Source organism: Rhinichthys klamathensis, unplaced genomic scaffold (assembly GCF_029890125.1).
Source record: "Rhinichthys klamathensis goyatoka isolate OS25496 unplaced genomic scaffold, OSU_Roscu_1.1 h1tg000670l_1, whole genome shotgun sequence".
Taxonomy (NCBI): Eukaryota; Metazoa; Chordata; class Actinopteri; order Cypriniformes; family Leuciscidae; genus Rhinichthys; species Rhinichthys klamathensis.
Window position 1 is genome coordinate 550,692 of NW_026607106.1, and position 13,013 is coordinate 563,704.

The 13,013-nt window shown below is 39.1% G+C and overlaps 1 protein-coding gene across 1 annotated transcript in view; it reads left to right on the forward strand.

The window, feature by feature from the left end:
- Window positions 1-8,781: 8,781 nt before the first annotated feature.
- baiap3 (BAI1 associated protein 3) overlaps window positions 8,782-13,013 on the forward strand; it is a 54,792-nt gene continuing 50,560 nt past the window's right edge. The window contains exon 1 of the mRNA XM_056241746.1: window positions 8,782-9,067. The gene's annotated coding sequence lies outside the window, so the exon portion shown is untranslated. The remainder of the gene's footprint in view (window positions 9,068-13,013) is intronic.

The following is a 13,013-nucleotide window of genomic DNA, read 5'->3' on the forward strand; positions in this document are numbered from 1 at the left end:
TTGATTGAACACACACACAATTGAGGTTTTGTGTTGCAATCAATAACATTGTCGTTGTGGTAAAATTACTTTAATCATCTGATCCGTCTGACATTGTGCTAAAATTGGTTTCATCATCAGAAGTTTCCAAGTTTCGCAGTCAGACATGTTGTCAGCGAGTCGCACTATCAACAGCTGATCGGAACGTGCGCACTGTTGACGTTGACAGCAGCGCGGATTGATAGAAATGGATAGAAAATAGTGCAGATTAAAACTGAGGTATGAATTTTGACCGGCGTGTATTTTGTGTGGTAAATTAATCAAGCTTTGAAACGCAAATAATTTTTTCACGTAAAACGCACAGTTTTGTGGCCCCGGAAAATAACCGGGAGTACTTTATTGAAAAACTTCCAGCGGCCAGAACTCTGACCAGGGAGGTGACAACAGAGTGGGTCAGTGTGTATGCACTATAGTGCTGGTAAGGATTGCATACAACTTCATGTCTTAAATGGGCGAACCAGGGGCGGACTGGCCATCTGTGTGATCTGGAGAATCACAGAACGGCCGGTACTCCAGGACGGCCGGCGGGCCGGCCCACCAGCCGCCACACACATCCCAAGTCTCCCGCATATTGATAGCGGCTCCCTGATGTCCGCAAATTAGTTAAAATCTCCCGGAATCTAGAGCGAGCAAGAGCGCGCATGCGTAGCGCGTGCACGGCAGAGAGAGAGGGAGCGAGAGATTGCGTGTGTGCGCTAGTGTGCGCGTGTGTGCTAGTGTGCGCGTGTCCCTAACGAAGCGCATGTAAGGACCCAACCAATCAATTGTCAGTGCGGGCGGGCTTTTATCTCTACTACTCCCGAACCGAATTAATCAGAAATTACTTTGCAAGTTACTTGCTAGGGATGATGTTAGGAAGTGATATTCAGCTTGCTACATTTTTAATGATTACAGTAGATAAAACAGCTAAACTTCAACATTTTAGCTGTAAAATGCCACATGCAGTTGCTAATATTAAGAAATATGTTGTGCTTTTACTTTTAAAAATGTTGGTAATGTTACAGTTAATGCTTACAAACTTTGAAGATTTTGAATTCAGAAGTTACATTTGTAATGGTGTTTAGATGTTAATCACCTTTAGTGTTAATTTTCATTTAGATGTGGTATTATTATTTGTGCAGTAGCTAAGATTAATTACTGCATAAACTAATTAAGATTATTAAGTAATAAATTAATTTTAAGACAGCATGGAATAAATTGTATAATATGCTGTTAGCTATAATTTGGATGGTATAGTATCATGAGCCACAGTTAAAGTGACACTCATGGCAGGCGTTATTGTTGTTGTTGTCGAGTTTCCGCGCACCGATTGCTTTGGGCCGGGCCTAGTCAAAGTCCAGGGCCGTTTTTTAGTCCCAGTCCGTCCCTGGGGCGAACTAACCCTTTAACATACTCTTAAAGGACAAGTTCGGTATTTTACACTTAAAGCCCTTTTTTAAGATCGTTTCTGATGAAATAAAACGGTTAAGATTGAAATTTGGACACATGCTGCTGGCCCGAGAATTTTCGGTTTCTGTGGTTGCCCCCCTTTTTTATAATTATAATATTGAGATTCGGCACAAAAAGTGAGTGGATAATGTGGTTGCGGATGGTTGGGGGTGTTATGTGCTAGGATGTTTGTTCCCTCCCCTTTTGTTAGCGGTTGCTGTGTTTCTCCCCTCTGCTGTTGTTTTCTTCCTAATTTCCCGCTTTCTGCTAGATATTTAAAGAAAATAAATAACACCTCGTGGGAATTTTTTCTGGAATTCTCATTTTACTGAGATTAATTGGCATGGCATGAGACTTTTGGTGACATGATGTCATCAAGCCTGTCCCAAAATACACTCTCGCGTGGACTCGAGGCCTGCGTCCCTTAGGTCTGCACTTCTTGACGTCACCAAGTGTGAACTCGAAGGAGGTCCAGAAGGCCGGAGTGTGCCATTTGGGATCCATTCCTAGACCATGCGCTTAGATCGTTAAAATAGGACCCTAAGAGTGAAATGTCACTTCATCATTGTGTATCAAACATTGCCACCTTGTGGAATAAAGGTTTGCAGGTTCTGCTATTGGTCGGAAACAACCAATCATTGGCGGTGGTTCGGGATATAAGGCACTCTGGAGAATGGAAGAGGAGGTATGGCACCTTTGTGCCAATAATAATGAACGTAACTTTTCCCCCCCCAAAAAAAACTGTTTCACACACATGACCAGTGTCGGCCAATAGTGAGCCTACGTGTGACGTACAACAACCCAGAAGCGCTGTGCAGTTACACTACTTGAACTATCTCGAGGCCCACAGAGAAGGAAATGAATAGTTGAATAAAGTCATTATTTTTGTTTGTTTTTTGCACACAAAGTATTATCGTCGCTTGATAAACTTAAGATTGAGCCACTGTAGTCACTTGGAGTATTTTAACGATGTCTTTAACTTTTCTGGGCCGGCCAGTTTCGATCCCTTAGAAGCCTATGGAGGAGTGATCCAGCTCTCAGATTTAATCAAAAATATCTTAATTTGTGTTCTGAAGATGAACGAAAGTCTTACGGGGTTGGAACAACATGAGGGTGAGTAATTACTGACAGAATTTTCATTTTGGGGTGAACTAACCCTTTAATGTACAATTACACCTGGATAGACTGAATAGATCTCTTGCGCTCCTAAAAGCTTCTGTCGACAAAGTAGTAGCAGCAGATTAATACAGATAAAATTTTAAAAACAAAATTCATAACTTAAAGGTGGGGTATGTGATTTTCTTTTTTGACCATTTTTTCCCAAATCACTTGAAATCCTATTCCTAACCCACTTACAGCCACTGAGTTAGAAGCACTGAAATGAAAATGAAGCAATTTAATCATCTGTGAAACGGGCAGGACTCGAAAAACTCCAGCCAATCATTTCCAAGACCACCTAGAATCATTGGACTGTAAGTGCGTCAATCAAACGGTCGTACCATACCCCCCTCCCCCCATCCCCCGCGCACGCGTGTCCCCTTCGTGTGCATACTCAAAGCTTGTGACCCAGTCACAGTAAGTGCAAGTTGCCCCAGTACAGAGAGAGATTAAGTGCAATCTCACGCATCTGAGTTTTGCAGATGCATGATTGCGCGTCCATGTTCTTCGAATGGGTGGAGTCAGGGCCAGCGTTGGAGGAAAGAAGGTAGGACCTTTTGAGTTGTGTATTTTCAAAATCTGCCCGCCGTTTTGAAAATCCCATACCCTACCTTTAATTTCACTAAAATGAAATAGAAAGCTTTGCTTACAGACGCTTACAGCCACACATATAACGTTAAACACAACATTGACGTCTTCACTTCCAGGTCACGAAGCTGTCAATCAAAAACTCAGTAGCCAATGAGAACTCACTGCTGCTAGCCCCGCCCCCACCCACGAGAGATATTTGCCAGATTGGCGAACGAAAACTCAGGGAGCGTAAATGAAAACTTCAGAAGCGTAAATGAAAACTATGGGAGCGCGTTTGTAAGTTCAGATCAGCGAAAGAAAGATGTGAAAACAGCAAAATATGCAGTGTATTAAAAATTAAGTCAAAACATTTGCCTGCGATTTTTTTTTCTACAGTTTCACAGATATTTTATTCAGTTTCAATTTATATTTGCATTAGTTTCTTGAAAAGTTACGTTCATTATTATTGGCACAAATGTAGTTCCATAGAAGAGGAGCTTGGAGCGTTTGTTGGCTGTGCTTCTTTTGTTGTTCAAGTATATTGACTTTGTGGTGGTTCTCTGGCTTGCTTGTTTGATTGTATTAACTCAGAGGACGTCTTAATTGATCACCAGTTCGGAGAGAAGAGAAAAAGAAAGTACGTCACGTGACATACATATTGCAAACATGTAGAACTACCTCAGTTAGACACAATAGGAGCGTGTGCATCTCTGTGTAAGTTTTGTTTTAGTTAGAAGCTTTAGTTATGGCGTGTTAAACGCTGAATAATTCTATATTTTCTGTTTTTGTTTTCAGTTAGTTTAGAGGGTGGGGATTAGTTAGTGTGTGCTTTTGGTTTTGTTATTTTTGTTTGTTTATCACCGCTCATCTTTTTTCTCTCTGTGGCTTATTTCAATTATTGTTTTTATTTTATTTTTGCTTAAGTTGTGTATATATCTGTAAATAAGTTTGTTTTTGTTTTCATTTATGCAAATGAAATTTTCATATTGTAAATAAAGTGAGCCACCTGCTTTCAGTTATTCTTGTGTCATTCACCCACAGTACTTCCCAGAGACCAAAATGATAGGAGTGTGTTTAAATTTTATTATGTACGTCTTCATCATACCTCAATGCCATCAGGGGACGTAACATAAGTAACTTCAGAATAGTTACTTTTGGTCTGTAGCCTCTAGATTAGTTAACAGCTTGTTCAAAACAGTCACTTGACTGTACTTTCATTATGATTAACTCTTGTTGCTTGAAAAGCAGCAATTTCAAAACGGCGTCACCAAAGATTTTTTAATGGCGACAATCCCAATCCATTCCACCATTCAAGCCAGGTAGCCTACTATGATTTCAGCACAGCTGGAAAATCAATGAAAGTAAATAACGGTTGGATACATCCCCCACCTTCTTGTGTGCAGGTAAAGCCGTTTAGAGCTTCTTCCAGCCATTTGGAAATCCTTTGCTGAGAGGAGATGCCCAGCTGGCGCTTTGTTTTATTGGCTCTGCTAAAGATTTTCAGTGTACTGAGAGGCACCTCGCCCCAGCAGCTACGTAATTAATGTGTCCGAGACTATTTATAGTAGCGAGGAAAGGCAGTGGAGACGTGGGTGGTGTAGATGGGTGAGGGGTACCAATGGTGGCGGGGTGTAAGGAACGAGCGGGGAAGTGACACTTTGCGTTGCCTCCTGGTCATGAATTCTAAAGCTTCATACGTGGATGACAAATAGTGAAACGCTCTGAGACAGGGTCTGATGTAGCAATGAAAAACACAAATTGGATCGAGTTTAGAAACATCTTCAGAGATTTCCAGAGTCAGCTAATCCTTGTTGGACACTTTTCCTGAGCATGTACACAAGGTTTGAGATCCATTCAACAGCATTACTCTTTTATTCGTTCTATTTTCTCAGCTACACTCTTAAAAAATAAAGGATCTTTAATGGCAGGGTTCCACAAAAGACCTTTAACATCCATATAACCTTTCCATTCCACAAAAAGTTCTTTATAATGGGAAAAAAAGATTCTTAATGTTCTCCATACAAGAAAAAAAAGAGATTATTTTAAGAACTATTCACTGAAAGCTTCTTTGGGAAACCATTTTTTTTTCTTTTTTTTTGCTCTGCACTCTTAAAAATAAAGGCAATGCCATAGGATAACCATTTTTGGTTCCCCAATCTTTCAGTATTAAAAGATTTTTTTTTAGAAGAAGAATATTTAAAAAATCTAAAGGATCCTTTTCCACTATAAAGAAACTTCTGGGGAATGGAAAGGTTCTTCAATGAACCATCAATGCCAATAGAGAACCTTTATTTTTAAGAGCATGGTATTGCTCTGAAAACTTTATTGTTTAGAGTCTAAAATAAATATAAATTGTGTGTCAAATGTTTCTGCTACAATTTATGATGAGAAATAAAATAGACAATTGTTGACATAGAGCAAAGAGCTATAAAATGAATTTTGTTAGCATAGCTCAGATAATTTGGATTGGAAGAATTTGAATTCATATTGAGATTTGACATCTGATTGCAGACATTGGCATCTTAGCAAATCAGAGCAGAGTTTGGGATTTTGTTTAAAGAAAATGTTTTGTTTAGAGATTTTGTTTAAAGACCTGTGTGAAGGTTTTTTTCTGAGGGAATTTTTTTTACAGAAAATTCGACTAATGTCTCTATTTCCTCTCCATTGAATCTAAATGTTAACCCTTAAATGCATGTATGTTTCGCCAATCATTATTGCATTATTGCATCTACCTGTCACGATAATATAAAACTCTCCTGATATTAGACTAACAATTACAGAAGAATTAAATAACGCATATTTTGTTTCCTTGGAGCTTGGAAGGGTTCAGTTTGAGGAGATATTTTATATCATCATCATCATCACTGTCCTCGTCAGAGCAGTGATATTCGCAATCACAAACATTCTCAAAACTATAATTTTCAACATCTTCAAAATCAATATTTTGATCACTGACAGCTGCTTCACCAGATCCACCATCAAGTGACAGAGACACTAATATTTGATTGCATTCAGCAATCGCACTTGCTGAGTGATCTCAAGTTTTGCTGATGATACTTCCTATTCTTTTGTTTTCTGCATGCAGTAACTATGGGCCCTATCATACACCCGGCGCAATGCAGCGCCAAGCGCGGCGCAAGTGTTTTTTGCTAGTTTCAGCCCAACGCAGTTATCATTTTCACGTCCTGCGGCACGTTGTTAGTATTGTGGGCCTATAGGCGGGTCCACAACGCGCGTTCACCCTGCTTATTACACAGGGACGCGCAGCACCACACAAACTAGCCAAACATTAAAAATAAAAGGGTTACAATGTTAAAAATCAATATTGTGTACAAAAAGATATTGTGGAATCCAGCTTGTCCTATAGATGGTCTGCTTGCACGCTTTAACCTCGCGCACGAGCAGATCCGTTTGTGCTCTGGAGACGCGTTCAGTCTTTCTGCTTGCAAATTCCACCATAAATAGCAATCCGCCATGGTGCGAGCGCAACTGGCTTTTAAAGGGAATGGGAGATAAGACTCTGCTTGGTTTATTTCATGTTACGCCCAAAACACACCCATTACTCATTAAGAGAATAGGGACAACGCTTTTAGCAGAGGTGTAAAGTCTAGGGGTCAGAAAGTAAAAATCCTGCCATTTGTTCATTCCATCCATGAACTCAGCCAGCTGATTTCACTAATTAGTTCTGGCTGAAAAACTGTGCTAATTAGCAAATTCAGGTGATTGGAACAAAATACTGAGGAGGACTTCTGAACCTGGACTTTATACCTCTGCCTTTTAGATCATGTGACCGTTTTTCCCGTCGTTAAACTAGCAAAAGTGTATTCGGACATGCCTTAAGTGCACTTGCGCCATGCGCTTTAGGCTGGATCCCAAATGGCACACTTCATGTGGACTCGCGGTCCCGTGGCCTTAAATTGCGCGTGCTCGCCAAGTGTACGAGTCCGTGTCCCATTTGTCATTTCAGCGCTCAGAAGTGTGCTCGCCAGCGCCGCCTTTGTGCCCTCGATGCGGACTTCGGCGAAGGCACTTTGTTTCGCACCCTCCACACGAGTTACCTACCCAGGAATCATTGCGAAGTTGCGAACGCCCAATCAGATAAATGAGGGGAGGAGTTTCGTGGCTGTTTGACTTTCGGTGGCATGATGTCATCAAGCCTGTCCCAAAATACACTCTCGCGTGGACTCGCCTGCACTTCTTGACGTCACCAAGTGTGAACTCGAAGGAGGACCACAAGGCCGGAGTGTGCCATTTGGGATCCAACCCTAGACCATGCACTTAGATTGTTACAATAGGACCCTAAGAGTGAAATGTCACTTCATCATTGTATCAAACATTGCCACCTTGTGGAATAAAGGTGAATTGCACCTATTCAGTCACCAAAGATTCAATTATTGTTGTGCAGAAGAAATATAAATGAATGGGAAAACAGGCATTGCATTCTAATTTTTTTCATGTTATATTGTTTATATTGAATTGATTGAGGAATACTCTGAAGGTTGATGTCTATCTATAAACAAATGTAACGAGGAGGAGGGTAGTGAATGACTTCCCGTGTCTCTAAAGACCCGAGGGATGCGTTTATAATTAACAACTGGCATTTGGCAAAGATTGCGTTTTAATTTCCTGAATTGACTTGCCAGATTTGCCTGTTGAGGATGACGTTGGCTACTCCAATAGGTATTTTGACACTAATCTATTTCTAATCTAGTTTCCCATGTTGAAAGACCAGTAATCAATAACCACAGCTCAATAAAAGCAGCCTATATATTAATCAGAAAGTGGGCTAATTGTAAAGAACACCCCATCTATAGCCTGTCACATGTGCACATTTAAATACATCTCTAAAGATAGAACACTAAAGAATAAGCAAAACAAAACATCTGAGAGTGGAGGCAATTTTCATCCTCAATGTCCTTTGCTTTCTTCCCTTGCTCCAAGCACTAAAAACATCATGTTTCATCATATTCTCACACACATGTCCATGATCACAAGGCTCTCACACGTTTGGTCTGTGACAGTATGAGTCACCGCACTGTTTGGAAGCTCGGGTCCACGCTTCTGTTTTACTCATACTAATAAATGTCTCAGATCTACTGTCTGCAGGGTAGCACCTCCTCCTACTGGTTTGTCTAATTGGAACAAAATAGAGAAGACCTACATAAATGCCAAGTCTTGGCTGTGGCCTTCTTTCTGTGAGCTCTGAAAACAATAGCCTGTAGTTTTTTTGGGAGATTTTGTGAAATTTGCCCAAGTTATGCAATGGCACAGCATGCAAAACCCACAGTTAAGGGAGAGTCAATTATTAGGCTGATTTGTAAAATTGTAGGCTGTCCAAATTGTGATATTCATCTGTTTGGCAGGCAATACTCATGCAACTATTATAGAGAATCTTTTATTCTCTATATAAAGCAGCTGACTTGCTGTATTCACACTTTCTGTAGGTTTTACCTGATGTTTTTGGTTTTGCATGTAAGTCTCTGATATGAATTTAATGTTATAGTACCTGCTCTACCCATAACAATAAAATATGCTCTTGTTCTGTAATAGTATAAAACACGGTCTTTCTTGGCAAAGCGGCTGACAGCCCCTCAGCAACAGCTCGAGGCATGCAAAGTAGTCTTGCACTTCCCTTCACCATATATGGATTATACCGGTGCGCACGAGAGCAGACGGAAACGTCTCGGAGAAATTAAAACGTTTTCCTGTCATCAGATGAGGACAAATTAACGTTTATTGCTTAGTTGACATCTCCCGTCTTAAAGAGATATACCACCAACCAGTTGCGTAGATTTCGATGGGAGAAGAAAAGTCTGAGACGCACGGAAACAGTCGCGCGCGCATCGCACAACAGTGAATGAGAAATCCACAGGTGAGATGCTCGCATTTATATGGATTTATACGTGCATTGTGCTGCCTGAAATATAGTCATTATTTTAACACGGGGAATTATAGTCTAATAAGCATGAGCGGGAAATATTACTAGCTTAATCTATTTTCTGTGAGTATAAGTCAGTGTATTATGTTGTTTAGTCTTGCTTTATACCTCCCTCATGTTGTTGCAGGATTTCTGTTTAACTAAATCGCAATATATTTGTATTTTAGTCTGCATAATGGCTTTTTGTGTGTTTGAACTGCGTTTTCGTTACATTAAAGAATTACCAAATTTTTAAGCATTTGATTTAATGTTGCTACCTTTTTTTTTAGATTCTTTCAGATCTGTGTTTATGTCTTATAGTAGTTGAACACCTGTAGCTATGTCTCAACAGATGTTATAGGTGGCAAAGTAGCTTTCAGAGGGCGCAGCTCTTTTTTTTTTTTAGCTTTTTTTTCTGACAATGAAAGCTTGTGGGGGGTACTCTACAAAAAGTAGAATCATGGTGTAATGTACATAATTACGTTTTGTTCCATATCACATTCAATTGTCCATATTGTAAATTATAATGAATTATAAAACAGCCCCACACTAAAAAAAAAAAAAATCTTTTTTTTTTTTTTTTTTCAAATCAGAAATGTAAAATGTGTGTGGGTTTTTAGCAACCAAAAGTAGAAATAATGCAGGAATAGTTGAAAGACGTGTGTTGGATAACTTAGAATGCCTATAAGTATTTTCATCCAAATGCGAACATTTTATTTTACCCCCCACCTCCCCTAATGTGTTGACGGTGCAATGGTGCACAAGGGAGTTAGTTTCCAAGACAACAACACATATAGACAGAAGAGAAGGTTGACAATCCAAGAAGCAAATTATAAATCAAGTCTATATATATATTTAAACATGGCACAAAAAACTTTTCAGTTCAATGCAAAAAATAAAAAAAAATAAAAAAAACCTTTAGAATTAAATGGCAAAATGGACTAAGATAGTTAGATGAGGTGGAGTTTATTCGTAACAGTGGTTTAAATAACAACTTTGATGATCTTAGTGAAATTAATGTGAGTGGAAAATAATTTAGATATGTTAAAATGTACATTTTCTGTGATTTGAATAAATGTTTATCTCTTGTATTCATTGTAAAAATCACTTAATAAATTGTTGAGAATTCAGAAATATCGTATATAAGATTGAAGTATCAAGATGGAAAATACGACTTTCTTTTTCCATAGAGAAGGCTTGAGCAGACGTGTGAGCAGAGCTTCCTGCCACAGGTGAAAGACAGCACTCCATTCTCTCATCTGTCTTTCTGTGAGCTGCTGTGAATATATCAGTATTGCTAGAGAAAGACAAGAGGAATTGTTTTACTTTTCTTGCAGCGAGTCAGCGACTGTATTTTAATGTGCTGCTGTCAGATGCTGTTTTGGAGTTTAAGAGGGCCTTTGATTTTGAAGTTAAATTGTATTTTATTTGAGCTGTTGGCTTGCAAATGTCCATCCATTTTTCATCAGTCTCTAAAATCAGGACGACTCGTCATCATTTACCCTTTATTTCACCCAATAATCAGCTGCTCCACTTTAGTAGAGTGACAGATTTCTGCCTAATTTAAAAAGGCAGCTTGAAATTTGCTGTTGATTTGAGTACTTAAATGTATTCCGCTCTTATTCTAACAGTGGCCCTGTTAAAACCATGACCGTAAATGTTCAAATAATTCTGTAATATTATTGTTTTATTCTGTCACATGAAATAAGCAGCAAGGTAAATTTCCAATGATATTATGAAGTGGACTACACAGCCTGACAACTGGAAAATTTCTGTATTAATTGTATAAATTGTAATAGTTCAAACAAAAAGAAATTTGTCATCATTTACTCACTCTCATCTCATTCCAAATCTGTAATTGTTGCAGAATCTTCACTTCATTATGATGAGATAAGGAGATATCATAATTCCTGATAAGGTCCCAAAATGCACCATACAATGCATCAGTCTTGTATTCTAGCCATGTAAAGCGTTGTGTGATGAACAAACTGAAATTTAAGGCATTATTCACTGAAAAGTCAGTTGAACCAGAGAACCACAAAACTATCATATGGTTGCAGAAGCCTGGAAATATAGTTTTTTTGTTGTTGTTATGGAGCTTAACAGCCATTGTCAAGCTTTTTGTTCTACTGAAGAAAGAGTCATATGGGTCTGGAATGACATGAGGGTGAGAGATAATGATGACAGAAATTAAATTTTTTGGGTGGACTATCCCTTTAGCAGACAAACACTCTATCTCTAAACACTCTTTCAGAGGGCGCAGGTGTTTTTTTTTGTTTTGTTTTTTTGTCTAGATTGACTGACAATGGAGGAAAAAATTCCTCAGAAACTGACCCATTATCTTACTTCTGTTATTTTCAGTATGCAAAGAGCAGTGGACAAAAAGTAGAATCATGGTGTAATGTACATAATTAAGTTTTGTATAACAAAGTGTCCAAAAGAAAACCAGTTAAATTGCTCTTTTTAAAAAATTAAGCATCGTAAATTAAGCTGCTTCCTAAGATGCCTTGGTTTGGCCAAATTTCAGTGCAGCATTGTGTGGATCCTTTGGCTACTTAAAAAAAAAAACTATGTTGAATGTTTGGTCTTGGCGGAATAGATCTGCTACGCTGCTGCTGCTGCTGTAGGTTATTGCTTTTGCTGTTATTGCTGCTGCAGAGGAAGTACGGGACTTGCTACTGCCAATACATACACTGCATGCTGCTGCTGCTGCTGCACAATATAACATACATTAATTACTCGTAGCAGATCTATACAGGTGGAGCTGGGGAAGGTGGAGGGTTTCTGAAAGCATGCTGTACTGCTACAGCGAATGCTGACCCAGTATTTGAAGGTTGAGCAGTGAGTTCATTGGCTACTGATTCAGCAGGAACCAATCACCTGTGCCCTAGAGAATGATGTGATTGCAAGCAGATTTAGTTAAGGATCTATTAGCCTGCGCCATCTAGAGTTTTATGACAGAACTTTGTATTTGATTGGCCAATGGCGGCCATATATGTAATTATCCTCATAGAAAATGATGACAACTTGGACAAAAACACTGCATGCCATTTTTTAAAGTCAATTGGACAAATGGTTCCATTACAAATAAATAAAAATGAAATGTATAATAAAAAAAACAACATTTTGTAATATTTTACTCAAAATTTCAGTCCTTTGCATTATTTATGCATAAGAATATTGCAGTGTTACCTCAGCAACAATGTCAAACTCTATTGAAATCAATTGTGTGCGTCAAGTCTCCTATTCAGAGCGCTATTTGTGTTGCTGCCTATAGCTAAAAACACAGTGTAGGACTCAAAGTGATTTTGATTGATTTAAGCTGATGACTGGTTTGCAGCAAGAAGTCACAGATCGTAGTGCACGCCATCCGCTGAAGTTCATCTACTGAGCTGACTTGTGAGATGACTGCATGTTGTTGTTGACATATTGTCAAGAATCAGCCATCCCGTTTGTATGCGAGCAAAATGTGTTCAAGGATCAGGGAGAAGAACAATCTCGCAATTTACGCACCTAGTCAACGATCACTTGTATAGTGTGTGTGCACCACCATGACAGGAGTCTTTTTGAGTGCACGCAGGGAGACATTTTCTGTCTTGTAGTGTGTGCGTGGCTTATGTGGAGAGTTTTTTAAATCATTTGAGGTGCCATGATGATTATAGGATGCTGCCTTTGAGGCAAGTTACTATGTAGGCAACGAAGTAGCTCACTAGGTTTTGGAACAGGGCGAATATTAACTGTCATTGTTCAGCATCCAGTTAAACAACACACGCAGAGTAAAAGACTGTCACTGGAGGTCTATCTGATTTGTTCCATCACATGGTGAGTGTAAATGCCTGTAAACATCTCAAATGCATCTTGGACAGACAGAACTATAGCTATTCTTATTTAGTTTCATTTT